The sequence below is a fragment of the Rattus norvegicus genome, chromosome 2 (assembly GCF_036323735.1).
Source record: "Rattus norvegicus strain BN/NHsdMcwi chromosome 2, GRCr8, whole genome shotgun sequence".
Taxonomy (NCBI): domain Eukaryota; kingdom Metazoa; phylum Chordata; class Mammalia; order Rodentia; family Muridae; genus Rattus; species Rattus norvegicus.
Window position 1 is genome coordinate 239,522,879 of NC_086020.1, and position 18,863 is coordinate 239,541,741.

The 18,863-nt window shown below is 41.5% G+C and overlaps 1 long non-coding RNA gene across 1 annotated transcript in view; it reads left to right on the top strand.

Moving 5' to 3' along the window:
* The window catches only part of LOC120100968 (uncharacterized), a 33,525-nt gene extending 15,206 nt beyond the window's left edge, over positions 1-18,319 (top strand). Inside the window, exons 2-5 of the long non-coding RNA XR_005501398.2 lie at positions 5,771-5,908; positions 7,210-7,385; positions 9,531-9,572; positions 17,125-18,319. This is a non-coding gene — a long non-coding RNA (uncharacterized LOC120100968). The remainder of the gene's footprint in view (positions 1-5,770; positions 5,909-7,209; positions 7,386-9,530; positions 9,573-17,124) is intronic.
* Positions 18,320-18,863: the final 544 nt, after the last annotated feature.

Sequence of the window (18,863 nt, forward strand, 5' to 3'; positions counted from 1 at the left end):
GAGTCCTGTATTATTAGCCCTCAGTTCGGTTTCTGTTTTTCATGGATAAAAGCTTTCTTACGCGTCTGGTGCCGTCGTTCAGTAAAGATACTGCTCAGAGAATACGTACTTCTACCTCCCTAGCTGGTACTCATGTGCTCACCAAGTTCTAAAATTATTTAGAAGTCTAGATACCAAGGTCTCTAACGAGTTAAATGTATCCTTAAGCACTGAAAGATGATGAGATTCTCTTGTTACTTTCCAGACAGGTATTATATGAACATTTTGGTCACACATCTATATGTGGTGTAATTTTGAGCTTTTGGTGACAGTCTCCTTCCGTATATATGGTTTCTGCTTATCACAGGGTAGGTGTAATTTCACATTGGGATGTGGAGACACTGTCTATGTCTGGAGCAAATGACCAGTACGTACTAGCCAGCTTGCTAAAACATTAGCCACTGGTTGTACGTATATCATTTGGCCATTGCGATGTTACCCTGAGTGACAGGCATCTCAGGCAGCAGTAATAAATGTCTATCTTCCTAAGGCTGTTGTTGTGAACAGACCATGGACTTCGGCAATGTCAGGTCTTCACATGTACTCAAACTCTCCAAAATGTGGCATGGCGTCTCACCAGCTTCCAAACAGGATAAATCCTTCCCAGGTAACACTCAAATGACTGAAGCGTTACCAGTATTAGAAAACAAACCGAGAATCCAAGTTGCAAGTATGAAGTATTACCGTCCAATCAGTAACTGTAGACCTAGCATCCATAAGAAACTGGGAGTGATGCTCAGTAGGACATTACTGAGCGATGAGGCAAACGGGAAGTCAGTAAGAGTAATAATCAATCAGAGCTTAGTGCAGTGTCTGCTTAGAACTCGTTTGAACTCAAGTCTGGGTGCACAGGTGTGATTTCCTTCCCCTCCAGTCACATAACACATCAAAGATGTACGCTCTTACCTTAGAATCAGTGTACTAGTTTGAGCTGACATTTTATACATTCCTCACATATGTTAAATTTAGACAGTGTCTGATAGAATCGCTTAGGAATTAATAGTGAAATAAACTTTTACTTCATCAGTTAAAAGCTTAGGTTGGCGTTAAAATGTGCATTTTTATTAAATGGCCTAGTCAAAATGGTCCCTACGTTAGAGCAACGCAAAGCAGAAAAGATACAATTGTGTCACAATAACTAGAATGTGCAATAATATTTTATTTTATTTTTGAGACAGGATATTACTGTGAAACTCTGTCTAGCCTGGAGCTCACTATATAGACCAGGATGGCCTCAAACTCACAGGGTTTGATCTGACTTTTGCCCAAGTGCAATTACACTTGGCAGTACTATTTTCTTTAAAACTCTTCTTCCCCTTCAATAAAACCTTGCTAGATATTGAATATGCATATATACATATACACATATAAACACATATATAATTAAACAGTTTGATAGACCTAAATTAATTTTTGTACTAAGTTAACATGCATGTGTATTGAAGACCTTTCCAGTTCTTTCCATCTCGATGAGGCAGAGGGATGTAACGAGGGGCAGTGTCCTTCAAAGAAGGACAGATCAGAGCCACAGAAGTCTGATTCATCCATCCTAAGACCCCTTGCCCCAGCCCTTACTTGATCCGTGCTTAGGCCAAATCACTTTCCAGCTTCCTAGCTTTTTTCCGGAGACCTGCATCACTGTAGCAGATTGGAGAGTCTGTTAGATGTCTTCATTACTTAGAGAACTCAATGCCCTTAGCCTAGTGCTTGTTGCACAGTGAAAAGACCCGGGGGAACTCCCTGAACGCCTGTGGAACCCATCTTCGCTGTGAAGCCAAAGCTCTGAAGCGGCGTTCTCTGTGCCTTTCGCACCATTTCTAAGTCTAGCAGAGCCATGTCACCTCAGTCAAGATGAAGTCAGGCTCACAGTAGCGAATGTCACCAACGTCTACCAGGAGCATTTAAGCAAGGTGAGTGGCTGGAGGGAGAACAAGGAATCAGAAAATTTGTCTCCTATTCCCAGCCCCATTACTCACTTGCTAGGGCAGAATAAATGCATTGCAAATAAATAAATAAGCAAATCACTTAACCTTTCTGCATTTCAGCCTCAGCACCACCAGAGAGAGGAGAAAAGCCTTTGCGTTTTAAGGGTTCTGAATTCATTGACTCCAAGAGTGGCGAGGCTTATTAACGTCCCCGCATCTCAGCATTTCCTGCGTGTGCTCTGACTGTTTGCTTTTCATTTGGGAAATGAAATATTTCCTTAACACTGATCTGTGATAGCTGTAGAAATTAGGGAAACCTGCCAATTTCTCAGATACCATCAGAAGATGAGTGAGTCAGGCAGCTTAATTATGCGAGAGAATGGGGGCAGGAGAAAGGACAACTGTGGCAGAAGTCAGTCTCCTGATTGTTGTCCCAAGTCCAGGGTGACAACTCGTGGTGGAGGTTATGAGATAAAAAGGAGGCAGGTTCCCTATTCCCAGATCTGCTCTTCTCACACTCTACCCAGAGTGCTTTTGCAAACTTTTGCTTGCAAGACCCAGTAAGCTTTACCCGCAGAGTCAAGTTTCTCTGTTTTTTATAATTTTTACATCTTGCTGTTGCTTAATATACCTTTATTTTATGAAATAAAACTTACTTCATTTTAAAAGTCATGGCCTTTGCTGGTCACCATTTTCTTCTCTATTATCTGTAAATCATATCCTTGAAGTTACAAGTCCCCGTTGGTTATGTATAAAGACGCTATACACACGTACATAATTTTGTTGTTTGCATGAGCAATAGGGAGTAAAGCCAATCACTCTTATTAATCACTTGCTATTGTTCCTATTCTCTTAATCATTGTTAAATGGTGAGCACAGGTGAGTCACTAAAATATTACTGAAAGACTGAAACATCACCATGGGTTCTTTCTGTGCGTAAGGCAGATGCAGAAGAGTTATGGTTTGTTGGCCAAATGGGATATGTTACACTTCTTAAAAGTCCTTTATTCAATTTTTTTCAGAAATCAATATTACATTGGTGTAAAGCATAGATAAAATACGGCACGGAATGAATTTTATAAAGTTGCCTTACTCAACATGCTTTGTGACACATTGTAATAGACCTCATTTTTATTTGATTTGGGAATTTTTTCATGTGTACGTGAATAGGCCTTTTCCTTGAAATTCATGAATTTCAGCCTTACTTTTATAAAGGGATGCACAGAATATATGTAAATGTGAACAGTGTGTGTGTTTGTGTGTGTGTGTGTGTGTGTGTGTGTGTGTTTGTGCGCGCGCGCGCGTGCGCGTGTGCACATGTTGAAGCAAATTTAGCACGTAACAGTTCCCCAAGCAAAGACTGCATGCACATCAATAAGCCACAGCCCTGATAATCTACATCTTGGCCTTGTCCTCCTATTAATATTCTTTGAAGAAAATCTTAGAGTGTTCAAGAATTTAAATACTTTTCATATAAACCATGTAAATGCAATGATTAACAGTCTGCTGTATTCATAGTTCTGGGCAGGAGATTTAGTATTTTCCTAATTACATGGACCCGTGTGGGAGGATGTGACAGCTGAGGAAGATGAAGCCATTTGTGTTTGCTGCTTTATAGCATTAATGCCCAGACTCAGTCCTGCCGTACTGAAGCCTGAGGAGTTTGATTACCAGAGCACCGGAGTCGGCCAATCTTGGCTTGCGACATCAGACTCCACTAATTGTCTACTAGCACTGATTTAGATGGATCGTTGTCCCCAACCTAGCTACGGATAGGGACATTAGAAATCTGATGAAAACGACCGCTTAATAATCAAGTCTTGGAAGAAGCCCGCCTGGCGGGTGCATTTCATCCCCCACCCCCGTTCGTATTGGAAGGAGAAACAAGCAAACTTCACAAAACTTAAAAATGCTCATTTCTTTTAAGGAAAATGTCTTGAAAATAGGTTTCGCAAATACGTTACCGAGGGAGAGAATTAAATGTGCATTTGCTTTGTTTTGATTCACAGTTCTCCTGAAGGCTGGTAGTCTGACCTTTATTTTTATTCCAGTTTGTGGTTAAATGTGGGGGTTGCTCGTGAAGGTGGTAGTTCTCAGTTAACCATGGCTCCACAGTTCACCCATCTGTACAATGGGTACAGGAGGCAGAGCTAGTCCATAGTACAGAAACAGGAGTCCGGCTAATATGGTACATACATATCACTTATTTTATTTATGTAAGTGCATGTATGTGCTTGTGTGTATGTGTGTGTGTGTGTGTGTGTGTGTGTGTGTGTTTGTATTTGAATATATGGGCATACAGTGTGTGTGCATGAATGTGTGTGTGTATATGTATATGTTTGTATTTGAATATATGGACATACAGTGTGTGTGCATGAGTGTGTGTGTGTGTGTGTGTGTGTGTGTGTGTGTTTTGTGTGTGTGTGAGATGTGATGTGTGTACAGCCCCGAGAATGATGTTGGGAATCTTCTTAGATTGTTCTTCCTTTGAGGCAGAGTCCTCTAATCAAACTCAGAGCTCATCGATACAGCTTGTCATCCTAACCAGCTTGATCCTGGGTTCTGCTCTCTCTTGGTCTGAGTCAGGAACTTCAGAAAGGCTGCCATGCTCGAGTGACATTGCTTTGGATGCTGTTGACCCAAACGTCACCCTCTTGCTTTCCTACAACACTTTAACCACTGGGACCCTCAGATCTGTATTTTAAAGATTTATTCCTTCTTTGTCCATCTGAGTGTTCTGTCTGGATGAATGTGTGTATAGCACATGCAGGCTGGGTGCTCGTGGAAATCAAATGGTGTTGAATCCCTTGGAACTGGGAGCTATGAATGCCTGTGAGGCACTGTGCACACACTGGGGACCAAATGTAGATCTTAGGCTAGAGCAGGAGCTGAGTCATCTCCTCAGCCTTCAGATTCATTGATGACAAATCCAATACATGGCCTCAAAGAAAGCCTTTTGTTGATTAAGACAAAAAACGTTTGCATACATGGGAGAGATTTAAGGCTTTCTAAAACAGATTATAGTGAGTAGGGTTACTTGGGTAAGCCCAGTGCCAAGTCAACCAGGCCATGCTTACCAGGTTTGAAGAAACAAGTATTTACTAATTTTGAATGTTCACATTCTGCCACTGAGGAGAGTTCCCTAGAGAGTTTCTCTAAGATTTTAGTGTTGCATTCCCAAGAGTTGGTGGTTCAGAGCACAGAAGGAGTCCCTGAAATGGTCCTCCACTTTTCCCTGAGGCAACAAAGGGCCAGAGACACAGCAGTTCAGAAGGCTGGCGGTGGAAGAACAGAGCAAATGCCGAGATTCCAGGGGCCAGTAACCAGGGATCTCCTTCCAACGCTGAGAACAGTGGGCAGGCTTGCCGTGCTTCTGTTTCTATGCTACTCCAGGCAGCCTCACCATACACATTCCACCACGGAAGGGGAGCACAGCAGCCTCGGATAAGGGGAAAGATCTGAGTCTCTGCTTTGACTTTTGAAGACAGGAAATCTTTCACAGATCATTTCTTTGAACTCCCATTTTTTCTTATTTCTGATTGTGTTTACAAGTCAGTTGATACATATGTACAAATGATCAGAATTAGCAACTAGCCTCTAATTCCTCATCAGAGACTCCCGGTCCAACATAGTCATTCCTTTAATTACACACACACACACACACACACACACACACACACACACACACACACACAGGTTCAAGTAGGTATAAATCAGGTGCATACCACTATACCTATCTATCTAATTTTGTATGTCATTATATGATCTTCTCTCTTTTTTCTTTTTTTCTTTTTTCTTTTTTTCAGAGCTGAGGACCGAACCCAGGGCCTTGCGCTCGCTGGGCAAGCGCTCTACTGCTGAGCTAAATCCCCAACCCCATGATCTTCTAATACTGAGCATAAACTACCCCAGTCTAGAAGAGTCTTTGATTAAGCTACATCTTGGTATGTTTATTACATTTGTAATCGATGAATACATATTAACCCAAACAGGAAAGAGAAGCGAGTGTCCGTACTCTTTCCCAGAACAGTTATTGTAACAGGTCTGCGACCTAAGCAAACATTAATTATGTAGGTAGGGCCCAGAGGTCACTTATTTCTCAGATGACAACTTGTACCTTTTTAAAAAGTGAAATTGTATTTTTCAGTTATCCCTTGATCAAATAAAGTTATCACCTGTAATAGAAAACTCTTTCAAGTTGTCAGTTTATAGGCTATTTTCAAATTGACTGTCAGTCAGGCATCCAGCTCAGAGGAGTGGGCAGCTTATCCCGTTAAATATCTTTCTTTAGACATATTATGTATTGTACATTGATAGAATTGGTGAATTATGTGGGTGAGATCAGTCTCAATGTGTGTATACGTGTGTCAGATTCCAAACTGGTCAGAGTTTGTAACCAAACATTTCTTCCAGGTTTTAAAAATGTTAAGTAATCTGTTTGGTTTGTTCCAGATTTCACATTGACCTCATGTCTGTCCATAGAATTCTTGGGAGTTGAAGATGATAAGAGGTTACAATGTGAGATCTACAATTTTCCACTAGAGATATGAAATAATAGTGAATTAAACGTATTGGATTCTTTAAAACTGAGGAAATGTATTTCCCATCATTACTTTGCTCACCGTTAACAATAAATAATACATATCAAAATTGAAATTCATGGGCATTTACATTTTCCACTGCAATGAATTCTTATACCAGGTTATGAACAGTACAGTAAATGGATTTCTGATGGGGGCAGTAAGATTTGTACAATGAACATATGCATGGAAAAATTTTGACAAATAAAATGTTAATTATGAAACTTGGTTGTAATAGCTACAAGTTAATTATTGTGACATGAAATGGATGTCAGCAGGAGCTGGGAAATTGATGTCAGGTGAATGGGGGAACTCCCTGGGATGTGCTCAATCCCAGATGAAGCGACTGAAAAGGCCCGGGCACCATTGTGATGTGTGCACACGTCCCCTGACGGAGCCCGATTAATTCCAAAAGTTGATTTGAAGCCAGTGGGGGGAAAATCCACACAGATCCTTTTACAAAAGTTTGATTAGAAACAGTCTGTTTCCCGTCTTCAGTGTAGGAGGAGTGCTGTTTGTCTGGGAGGATATTTTGCCACTATTCATTAAAGAGTCCACGGAGCCTTGCGTCGTCCTCCACTACCTTCCTCCTGCAATTGTTTTGTGTCCCATGATGGTTAGTGTAACTCTTTTCTTTCTTTTATTGTCTTCTCTTTATATGAAAGGAGATACGTGTGGCTTTAAAATCCTTTTGATTCATCACAAGGCAAATTAGGGACCCGTTCCCTACCTTGTTTGTGACATTTCATTAGTTCTGGATGAGCAATGAGAAGAATGGAGTGCCAACTGTCTGGCAAGGCCACATCTCTTGCCCTCTCTTCCTACTTCGACCATTAGTTGGGTATGTATTGGATGGGTGGGGCGATCTCCACTGATTGAAGCTGAAGGTTTTGCTCAGCCCTTTATTAAGTCAGTCCCATCTACAAATCTTTATTGGTTTGCTGTCAGTTTTTGTTTTTGTACTTATAATTTTAAGAGACAAAATGGGCAAAGCGCGCACACACACACACACACACACACACCACACACACACACACACCCTTACATACGTTTCCCACATTTCACACAATTTCCTGCAAGCTTTTAAATTCAGGAGCAAGGAGTCTGGAAATTAAGGAGAAGGCTCAGAGCTTGAGAACACAGGGCAGGAGTTCTGTTCCCCAGACCCAGGCAGGGCAGCACCCATCCTCTTGCTCCCCTGCTCCAGGGGACTTGATGTCTCTGGCCTCCAAGGATACGGCTACACAGACAGCATCTGTCCTCCAGGTATGAAGTATAAATAATTAAAGGGCTCTTTAAAAAGATAAGTATTCCAAAGGATGCAAGGATCTACCCACTTACTGATTTGACTTGGCAAGTAGGTCATACTAAACCCTGCTGTCCAGTAGGTACACCAGCCTCTTCAGTCTTTGATAATGCTTCATGAAAAATGTCAAATGCAGGCCTAGTAGCAATTAGAATCAAGGAAACTAGGTATCTAACATAATACCTTTGCTTAAAAAAGAAAAAGAAAGAAAGGAAGGAAGGAAGGAAGGAAGGAAGAAAGGAAGGCAGACAGACAGAAAGAAAGAAAGAAAAAAAGAAAGAAAGAAGTAAAGACAGAAAGACGTTGGACAGCACATTAATTATGATCCCAATTCTTTTAACTATCCCCTGTAACGGAATCAATACCTTTACCCCTGTCCCATCCCTAAACCTCAAGTGAACTAAGCTTGCTTTGAATTTCAACACCCATCTGCTCTGTTCTCCACTAATATTTCATAGGACAGCGTTTGAGGCTGCTAGTGTCTAGAAAATTAGTGGACTGAATATTGTTTTGAAAATAATTTTATGTGTACATATGTGTACCAGAATGCCTATTTGTGCACCATGTGCAAGAGCCCACAGAGGCCAGAGCAGGCTTTGAGTCACCCTGGACCTGGAGCTACAGTAAGGCACCATGTGTGTGGTGGGAACTGAGCCTGGGTCTTCCGCAAGAGCAGCAAGTGCTCTCAGCCACTAAGCCGTCTCTCCAGCTCTGGATGAGCGACTCCCACAGCCTCTTCCCTCCTTCACCGCTGTCCTCGCTCACCTCTCCAGCTCCTGCTATAGCAGCCAGCACGGTACCACATCATTGTGTGCTGTTTTGTTTCAAATCCTGTTAGATGTTCATAGATAGTAATAACAGGTATTTCAGTGTGGGGGCACAGCAAAATATTGCTATGCCCACATGTTGTAGTAGGTAGAGGTTTTCATACATAAAGTTGGTCTTAGGAGTCAGATTCTTTCCCCAGGACCCCAGTCTTTCCTAGGGAACAGAGTGTCCGTTTTTCTGCACAGTGACATGTAACTGACTCATCTGTTTACATCCACGTCCTTGTGCTCCCAGAAGATTCCTTGATAATCTGTCATCCTAACTCACATGCTTCGTGGCCTTCTTTGCCACGCGTCCTCCTGTCCTTAGGGAAACGTATCCTGAATGAAAAGCTTCCGGTATTCTCCAGGTTAGCGCCCTCCATCTGGGAACTCATCATGACAAAGCCGTACTTTCCCTGTAGCCCGTCAAGTGTTTTGTGTATAACTACGCCTGATTTTGAAGTGAAACATTGTTTCTGGGTGGGGTGGGATGTTATCTAGTGTATTAATTTGTATGTTCACATCCCAGGGGTTTATTTAATCTGTAAATTTTTAAAATTTAACTGCAGAAAAAGATACCTCTCATAATATGAAATAAATCTACTGAGAAGAATATGGCTCACTTTGACGTATAATAAAAGTTTACTTGCCCATCTCTTTGGTGGAGTGCATGCCATAGGCATCATTTCCAGATAACAGAGGCATAATTATGTTCCTATTTTGATACCTACACTTTCACTAAAAATGGCTCTTGGGTAGAAGGCACGTTTTCATATCGTAACAAAATATGGACAGCTTGATTTAATATTTTCCTAATGACTTCAGGGTCTTTATCCTAAGAATCAATTGTTTAACTTTCTGTTGCCCTCAGGACTTGTGACCTCTGTGCTTGTCTAGAACATACCATGGAGAGGTAAGGTTGCATTCTGATTCCTGTATTAGTGTTGTTTTCCTTTGTGAGAATACATTTTTCACCTTGCTAATATCATAGTTTTAGCAAGACCAGAGACATAACCCCAAATCTTGCCATGGGTCCTGTTCATGGGGACCTTTGAGTTTTCTGTTTTACCAACAGCTTTTGAAACATTTTAGTGAGATTTTTCTTCTTTTGTGCTATTCAACGGTATAGCATATTGCTGTGTGTGTGTGTGTGTGTGTGTGTGTGTGTGTGTGTGTGTGTGTGTGTATGTGTGTGTTAGGGACTGCTCGTGTACTGTATTGAAGGCTGAGGTGGCTTTCAGGGATGGGACCACGGGAGCATTTATATCTACAGCTTGTTTGGTATTAGTGGAAAAGGTATGCATGCCCTGGAAGCTCTGGGGGACACCACCCATCACAGCAGTCAGCAGGCAGACCCTGGAGGCCAAAGCTCTGGGTTTTCCCAGTATTGGCTGGGGCTGACTGGAGGTCAACCACGGCCTGACAAACTTGGCTAAGGTGAGGAGGAGACTCTTACGGCAGTGGCCTGCAGGAGCCACTGAGTGTCCTGGAGACAGTTACGACAGACACCATTCTGTGTTTCAGTGAAGGACAAAGAACATCAAGGTCACTTCCTGCCTTTAAAGTTCTATGAAATACGGATAAAGTGTCAATCAAAGCTCTTCCCCCGCCCCCAACCCGTGCATGGTACGGTAATACAAACTATATCGCTCTGCTGTTTTTATTTTTATTTTTAAACACAACTAGATGTGGTACTTTGCCAGCATTTCCGCTCCTCCTTTTTTTCCGATCTTTCCCCAACCCAACTTTAACAAAGACAGAGCTTTCAAACTCTTTACATAGCCGGGCGTGGAAATCCTGCCAGGTTAAAAAAAAATGTTATTGAAAACCTTTCTCCCCTTATAGGCTCGTTTTGACAGGAAATCTTTGAGAGGCAGCGGCAGTGAGGTGCCCAGAGAGTTCATCTCTCTCTTTTGCTTTAGGAAATGCTGAGTACAAGGCTCCCTATTAGGCAAATAGAAAGAGCAGCAAAAATCCCCCAACAACAGTCTTCCCAGGCGCCTGGGCTGACAGCCCTCTGCATCTCGGATGGCCAGACAGAGCCAGGACTGAGGATTCTACCTCTCAGAGGCACGTGAAAAGTTTCTGACAGCGTCTTACAGAAAAATATTATTTTGTCTCTCTTTACAGATTATCTCACTCTATAAATTTTGCATGGGCTAATCAGAATAAAATCTACCTGCCGGGAAGAGATTCCTTTGCAGGGTGTCTGCTTTTGTTCTGCACAATTTTGACAGGAACTTCCTGTCTGGATCCCCCCCTCCCACCCGCCCACCCCCTTACCATGTATGATTAGTCAAATTTCAGGAGCTAGCTACTGGCGGCGACACTGAAATACTGGATAAGGTGAGGGTGTTTGGGGTTTTTCTTATTATTTTATTTCTTTTGGACCGAAGTAAAAATTCTAAATTTCAAACAATCTTATCAGAAGCCAAAATACCAGCTTGTGATAATAACGCATATATACGTATAAGCAGACAAGCTTTGAAAATAATTAGCTGTGTAATATGCATAAGACATAATAGTGGGAATTTTAAAAATTCTCATGATTTTAGGCATTACCTGTTCATGTTAGTTTCTATTTGTACTTTGTTTTTGCAACAAAAAAAATTCCTAAAATTAGAAGTGTAAGTTTGTGAATAATTTAACATAAAATGTGATAGAAGAGAAATACGTTATGTACTATGTGGGAAATGAATCATCCTGTGGAGGTAGGCATAGATTAAACAGACTGCGTCCACTGACAGAAGCAAGGCGAAGGCAGATGCAGTCTCTCTAAGGGTGCTCGAAGTGGCACAATTGGTTAAGTTCATGAAGAGAAAACAATTCCAAAAGGGATGCTACCCCCACTTTCTTTACAGAGTACTACGTTTAATTTGCACACCCGGGCTCCTAGGGTGGCCACATGCATTGAGCCACAGTAATCAGATGCACAGCAGACTCAGAGATTAAGCCCGGGATCTGGAAGCAAGGTTGGCCAAGGGCTGCCTGGGTGCTTGGTCCTGCCTGGACTGAGCAAGTCCTCCCACCGAGCCTCTGTTGGTGGTCACACTTCACTACAGAACTTCACATATCCAGATTCCTCTTGATCATTTCTAAGGTCACCGTCCTACACTTGATCTTAGCCAAAAAGCCGAGAAGCAATAAGGTCACTGTCCTAACAAATATTTTCACTATAGTTGTGCCTGTGGAATTCGCTAAACATTTTATATGATAAAATAGCCTGAATATATCACCATTAATTAATTAGTTGCTATAAATAGGTTGAAGATAAATGGATATTTCTGTTGCTTCTTCAGCGTTTCTGTTTCCCTAGAACCTCTGTGTGTGTGTGTGTGTGTGTGTGTGTGTGCGTGTGTGTATGTGTGCGTGTGTGTGTGTGTGAGTATGTGTGTGTGGGTCTGTGTGTGCGTGTGTGTGTGTGTGTGTGTGTGTGTGTGTGTGTGTTCAGACCCTACCTCTCTTCCCCAGGCACTCTTGTAAGGGAGCAGAGGCCAGCTTTTTGATTATATAAGCCACGCAGGGCATGCTACACTTCTATCTTAGTTTAGGAATGAATTTGTGTATGGAGAGCGTTTATTGGGTCAATAAATTATGAGGAGAGATTTGGGGGGAATTTCTTAAAGTGTTCCAAGGAATGAGCAACTCGGTTGTTCTTAGTAACCCAATTTGGATTACTACTTTTGTTTGGCAAACCGCTACAGTCAGCTGGAGATATTCTTCAAAGTGTTTTTATAGTTAAGCCTGTGCTTAAGTCATGCATTTCTTTGTATAAGAAATCACTAAAGAGCTTTTAACATATAGAATGTTCCTGCAGGAATGTAAGTGTACAGGGTCACAGGTGATTGTGGCACATTATGTGCATATGTTAAACTGCCTTACTGTATAACTCGAAGGGGCAATTACCACATATCAATTAAAAATAAAAATATTTTAAAACTCATCAGCTAACTCATCAGTTGTTAGCAAGGCTTATAAATGTCCTAATATAAAATGTACTAGCAGTGAGCGTCGTTCAGAAAAGTGAGCACAGTCCAAGCATAGACTCTCCTTTTCTCTCGGCTTTGGTATGTGTTAGCATCACGTTAGTAAAGGATGCTCAAAAGATAATACTCCATCATGAAAAGCAAAAAGGCAGGCAGCCAGGACATGATGTGAATTCACAGGATACTGAAGGAACATGGGAGCTGATGGGAAGTAGAGACTGACAAAGCAGAGGGCTGCGGAAGCCTGTGTATGTGTGGGCTGTGGGTGGAAGCCTGCTGCCAGGGGAACACAGCTCCCTAGTGCCCGTTCCCTGCAGGGAAAGCTGCCAATCAGAGAATCAACAGGAGGGCTAGTTGGGACTGAGGTGCATCATAAAAACAAATGGGTCTTAACATCTTTTCCACAACTCTGTCTCCCTCTCTTCTCTCCTCCCTCTCTCCAACCCCACCCCCCATTACACAGCCTTCCTAGAGAAAATGAGCCATGAACATAGCTACTCAACTAGAAACTGAAGGACTGGAATCCTACAGCATTGCAGTGGGTCACATGTACCCACTGCCCCAGCAGAGAAATTTCACCAGGGTGCACATCGTTTTACATCTGCCCCAGAGTTGATTTGCCTCAAATATGGACTTACAATTACTACTGTGTGTATGTGTGTGTGAGTGTGTTTGCGCACGCGCGCATGCATGCAGATATGTGGATGTCAGAGAACAACTTGCAGAAGCCAGCCTCTCTTTCCATTATATGAGTTTTGAGGACTGAACTTAGGCCAACAGGGTCAGATATGTGTTTATTGAATGGAATGACTCATTTGTCACTTGAAAAAATGTATAAAGGGAAAGATGCAAAAAATAAAAACAAAAAAGACAATAGCAATTGAGAAAATGTGGCCTAACAGGGATGGATCCTCTTCCTGTGAAAGTCCTCTCAAAAAGGAAAATTTAAAAGTGTCTACAATAACCAGAGGGGGAAAAAAATCAAGCAATTAAATATACACATGGGATCATAGGAAGGAGATTCACAATAAAAAGAACTAAGAAATCAAAATTGAAACTACCAGTTTCCAGGAGCCATTAATAGATTTGTTAGAGTTGGTAAAGAAAATAGATGTGATGACATCACAAAAGAATGTAAGAAGGTGAGAATGCGCATGCGATGACATCACAAAAGGATTTAAGAAGGTGAGAATGCCCAAAGACAATTCTTCTACCTGGTAAGTCCTGCTTCCAATATGAAGAATGCCAGAATTACACTGCATAAATATTTAATGAAACAATCCCAGAATAGAAATAACACATGGTTTCAGAGACTACTGGCCAAAGGGGTTTGGGAAGTTGGTAATAAATAATTAGTAAAGTACAAATTAAATATTTTATATATCATTATAAAATTTTAGAATACTAAAAATACAGAAACCTCAATAATTTCCAAAAGGAAGACAGGAAGAGGAGGAAGAGAAAGGGATGTCTCGAGGAAGGGAAGAAAGATGAAGGAATTTCCCCATAAAGAAGGCAATGAATACATACTTTAAAGAAATCTATGAAAACACAAACAGTGGAAAGACATTAAGACCATTCAGGACCTGAATATAGAAATAAAGAAAATTTAAATTAAGAGAAATATACACATTAAAAAAATTTAGGAACGGAAACAGGAAGCACAGTGGTAAGCTTCACTAACAATACACGAGACAGAAAGAGAACTTCAGATATTGAAGACAGAATAGAAGACATAGATGGCTTGAACAAAGAATATGTTAAATCTAAAAGACTCTGGGAACAAAACATCCAGAAAATCTGGGACATTAGGAAACAACAAAATCTAATAAAAATAGGAACACAAGAAAAAACATAGGTCAAAGAGCAGAGAATAAGAAAATGTTGTCAATAAAATCTTAGGAGAAAATTTTCCTAGCCTTAAAGAAGCAGTTACTGTAAAGGTACAGGAAGCCTGAAGACCAAGAACACCAAATGGATTGGACCAGAGAAGAAAGTGCACTCAACATACGACAATCAAAACACTAAACGAAATCTAATCAATGAAATAATATTAAAATCTGCAAGGAAAAAAATCCAAGTCACATATAAAGGCAGGCCTATTGGAATTTTCATCTGATTTCTCAGTAGAGACTCTCCAAGCCAGACAGGCCTGGAGAGATTTGCTAGACTCTGACAGAACACAGATGCCAGTCCAGACTGCTCTACCCAGAATCCTGATATGCACGGATGGTTCAATTCCATTCTGCTTTCCAACAATTACATTCAATTGATGAGCGAAATTGAAAAAAAACTGAAGTTTTCTCATTAAAAGTCAACTCGATTAACCTTAAAATGTAAAGAGTACATAGAAATTACAAATGCAAAAATAACGGAAAGGAAATCTGAGATTCAATAGAAGCATTATTATTGGAATCAGAAATTCTTTCATATTGATCTCTTGAAGAAAAATGATAAGGATATAGATTTAGGGCATCGTGAAACTAGACTGCAGCTACAATCTACATTTCTTTCATGATAGGAATTATCAGGGAATGTTTTTCATTAAGCAGGTTATCATTGGTGGGTCACGTAAAAGCAGCAGAGCACTAGGAGATCTTTATTTTAAGAGAGAGTTAAAATGAGGTGATTATGAGAGATTGCGTTTGGCAGAAGCAGGAGAGAAGGCAGAATGCCTCTTCCTGTTTAAGTCTTAGCATGCTGTATGCATACCCGTGACAGCATGCACATGTGTCACGCCATCCTGATTTTTCAACCCAATGAGAGGTGGTTGCTTTCGAAGCAGGAGTTTTGACAAAGTTTCTGTTGTGACTTTTGACAAGTCTCCCTTTGCTAGATGCCGCCTCTTGAAGTCTGCAGTTGCTGTAATGAGGCTACAATTCAAACCTTAATCTAGGCAAACAATAGAATGGCGTTGTAACAGCGGTTGGGAGAACGGACACAGAGTCTGGATGAGGAAACAGGAAGTTTCGGTTAGAGGGGTACTGCACCATCAATCCTGTGTGTCTTTATGATACCCGCCTGTGCTTAATGATGGTGACACCATGTGCTGAGAATGTTGGAAGCTAGTGAGGAGGAAGGTACTGAGAAGTGTTGTGAGGAGAGTGTGTTCTTTCTCCCTCGTGGCAGGACTTTGAATGGGCTCTGCTTTGCTGGATAGGATGTTCATCCATTACTTAAGTTGCCATTGGGAGGCGATGGCAGAAAAACCGAAACCAAAAAAAAAAAAAAAAACAGTCCCGATGGCTACACCCACTGTGTGCGACAAGGACAGTCAAGCAAATCGAAATGGCAAAAAGGCAGAATAAAACTGGATTCTGTTACCAAAATGAGGACATGGGGTACGATGTAGACCAAACTGATTGGACACTGTTTCCTTAAGTAGACAGACTCATTGCCCTGCTTGGGCCTTTATCCACGATGGAACATGAAAGTTTCCCAAGGTCCAAACAGCCCAGCGAGCAAACCACCACCGTAACAGGCAGAGGCTCAGCCAGGTGCCCCTCCGGCCACACCCCACTCTCCGTGTTTCCCTCCATCTTGGAGTCCAGTGGTATTTCCTCAAAGACGGACAAGCTCCGGATGCTTTGTCCCCAACATGGCCAGTATTAGTCAGTTAAACTTGGCCTAAGGGCTGCGAGAAGGCGCGCAGTGATTAAGAGCACTGTTTCTCTTCCCAGAGCCCAGATCCGTAGTTCACCCATCTGTACCCCAGGGAGTACGATATGCTCTGCTGGCTGTACCACATACCTGAACACAGATGGCATATATTCCATGTATTCTCACAGACACATACGTATTACCGATAAATTAAAAACATATATCTCTAAGTATAACTTAGGTCATATCACAAAGGAACATAATAATATCAGAAAATAAGGAAGAATTTAACTATAATCTTCCATTACTGAAATTCACGGTGAACTATCTTTTGTTTAAAAAAATAATTTGAAAAAAAAATAATTTGAATATGTTTAAAACATAGTCTCTTGACTACCTTATCATTGTCCCTAATGATATCTCAAACTCATGGGTTTATCCCTCCTTTCCGTCTGCCTCTGTTCCCTTCCTTCTGGGATCCTGGTGTTTGCAGTTTTCTCTGACAAGCTCGTGCTTAACTTTCTACACAAACTGTCGCTTGGAATCCCAGGTGTTCTCTGTCACGGGAGCCTACACAGCTGACTCACAGTTCCAGTCTCGGTAAACTGGAGGTCTCTAGGCTCGGTCTCTGGAAAGGCCAACACCTCTCCTGCAAGTTTGCCATCAAATTCCCTCCAGCTGTCTGTAATTGTGCCTGCCATTTACTAGGTGCACAAAATAAATACTTGTCTAGCAATCAATTGGTATGAAAATTCTGTTTAAAGGTGAAAGGGTTTACCTTCAAAATGCAAGCTTATTTTTTATTAGTAGATAAAACAAAAACAGTTGGCTTTCTGCAAACCAACGTCTCCTGTAATTCTTGTGTTTGATTGTTTACAGCTGTTCTCTGTCCGCTACTCAGCTGAGGACCGAGGGCTTGGGACCTTATTTCCCAGAATTCCGGGTTTGCGGCTGTTGGGGAACGTCTGAAGAATGACTAAGAGAGCCAGGCTTTTAAAAGCCTTGGAATGAGAGGGTTTATTAGGCACGCAGCAAGCACAAAGGAAAGAACAGACAACGAGGGCAGCCGGATGCGGCAGAAGGAGAACTAAATGATGAGTCAGACATTCACAGCATCCGGCATGTCCGGTGGATGAAGCAAACGGGACCGCCTCCTGATGTGTTCAAAGCTGTGGGTGGGGCCGAGCAGTCTGTCCTGGATGGCTGTGTGCTTCCACGCCCACAGCGATGCTGGTACCCTGGGATAACCAATAGTGATTTCTGCTGGGAAGGGCGTCTCCTTCTAACTCTTTCAAGAGCATGGCGTTTTGATTCTTGGGCTGATTTGCCATTTTGCTTTCTCCCTGGCATAGGGTTAGGGGCCAGTTTGACATAAGACAGGGGTTTCTGGTGGATCCTTGACATAAACATGCTTGTCAGAGACAAGTGGGGGTCCTCCTCACTCCCAGGGTCTGCTCCTAACAAGCTTAAACATCGCATGGCAATCAACCAACACAACCTTATGTACCTCAGAGGAGAGCCATGACACCCAAGACAATCAAGCCAAAGCAAAACCCAGAGCCCCCTGCAAGTTCCTCTGGTAATGGCAGAAGTAGGGTCCCACCACAGCCTTCATGCATCTAGTTCTGAGTTTTGTATTTCTCTTTTTGTGTTGTGAATGGACGGTTGACGAGACTCCTGTAGCTTCTGCCTCTCATGTAGCCTATGTTAACCTTGGATACATATGTAGCCAAGGATAACCTAGACTATCCCTGCCTTAGAAGCTATGTTTAAAAGAGAAAGTAGAAAGCTTTCAATGCATTGTTGTAACCCCGGTTCTTTACATCCACCCCCTCACTGAAGAATCTAGAGAAGGTTTTCGTTCCTACACCAACAAGTAAACACACTTCGCCATACGAACAGCAACACCACAAACTCTGGTGTATTTTAATTTTATATAAAAGTGATAAAGCTGTACATGAATGTAAAGCAGACATTAGCTTAAATTAAATTTTAAAAGTCACGATTATAATTTTGATTGAAATTCCTAAGTTTTAAATAGTTGAATAAATTTAACGATAACTATTGCTACTAATACTTGGGCAGATACCAAAATTATTCCCCTGCGACGGGTAAATATTAATAAATACATCCTCTACGTATTTTCTTGCCAAATGAATATAAATTTGGAGCTATATGAAAAAAAGCAATTCAGATTATTTTAATTGTTAGAGATACATCAGTGAGGCTAGAAGATGGCTCAGTGGTTAAGAGCACTAACAATTCTCCCGGAGGTCCGGGTTCAAGTCCCAGCAACTGTATGATGCTAACAACCGTCTGTAATGGGTTTTTATGCCCGCTTTTCTCAAACAGACTGGAAGACAGAATACTCACATACATGAATGAATAAATCCTTAAAAAATACATCAAAAATATCATTTGTGTCTAAATTTCAAGTAGCAGTTGTTTGATTGTTAGTTTTTTTTTTTTTCTCTTTTAGATTTTTTGGTACATGGTTTTCCCTGTGTAGCCCTGGCTGCCCTGGAACTTCTTTTGTAAGCCAGGCTGACCTTGAACTCATGCATATCCGCTTGCCTTTGTCCACTAAGTGCAGGGATTAAAGGCATAGGCCACCACAT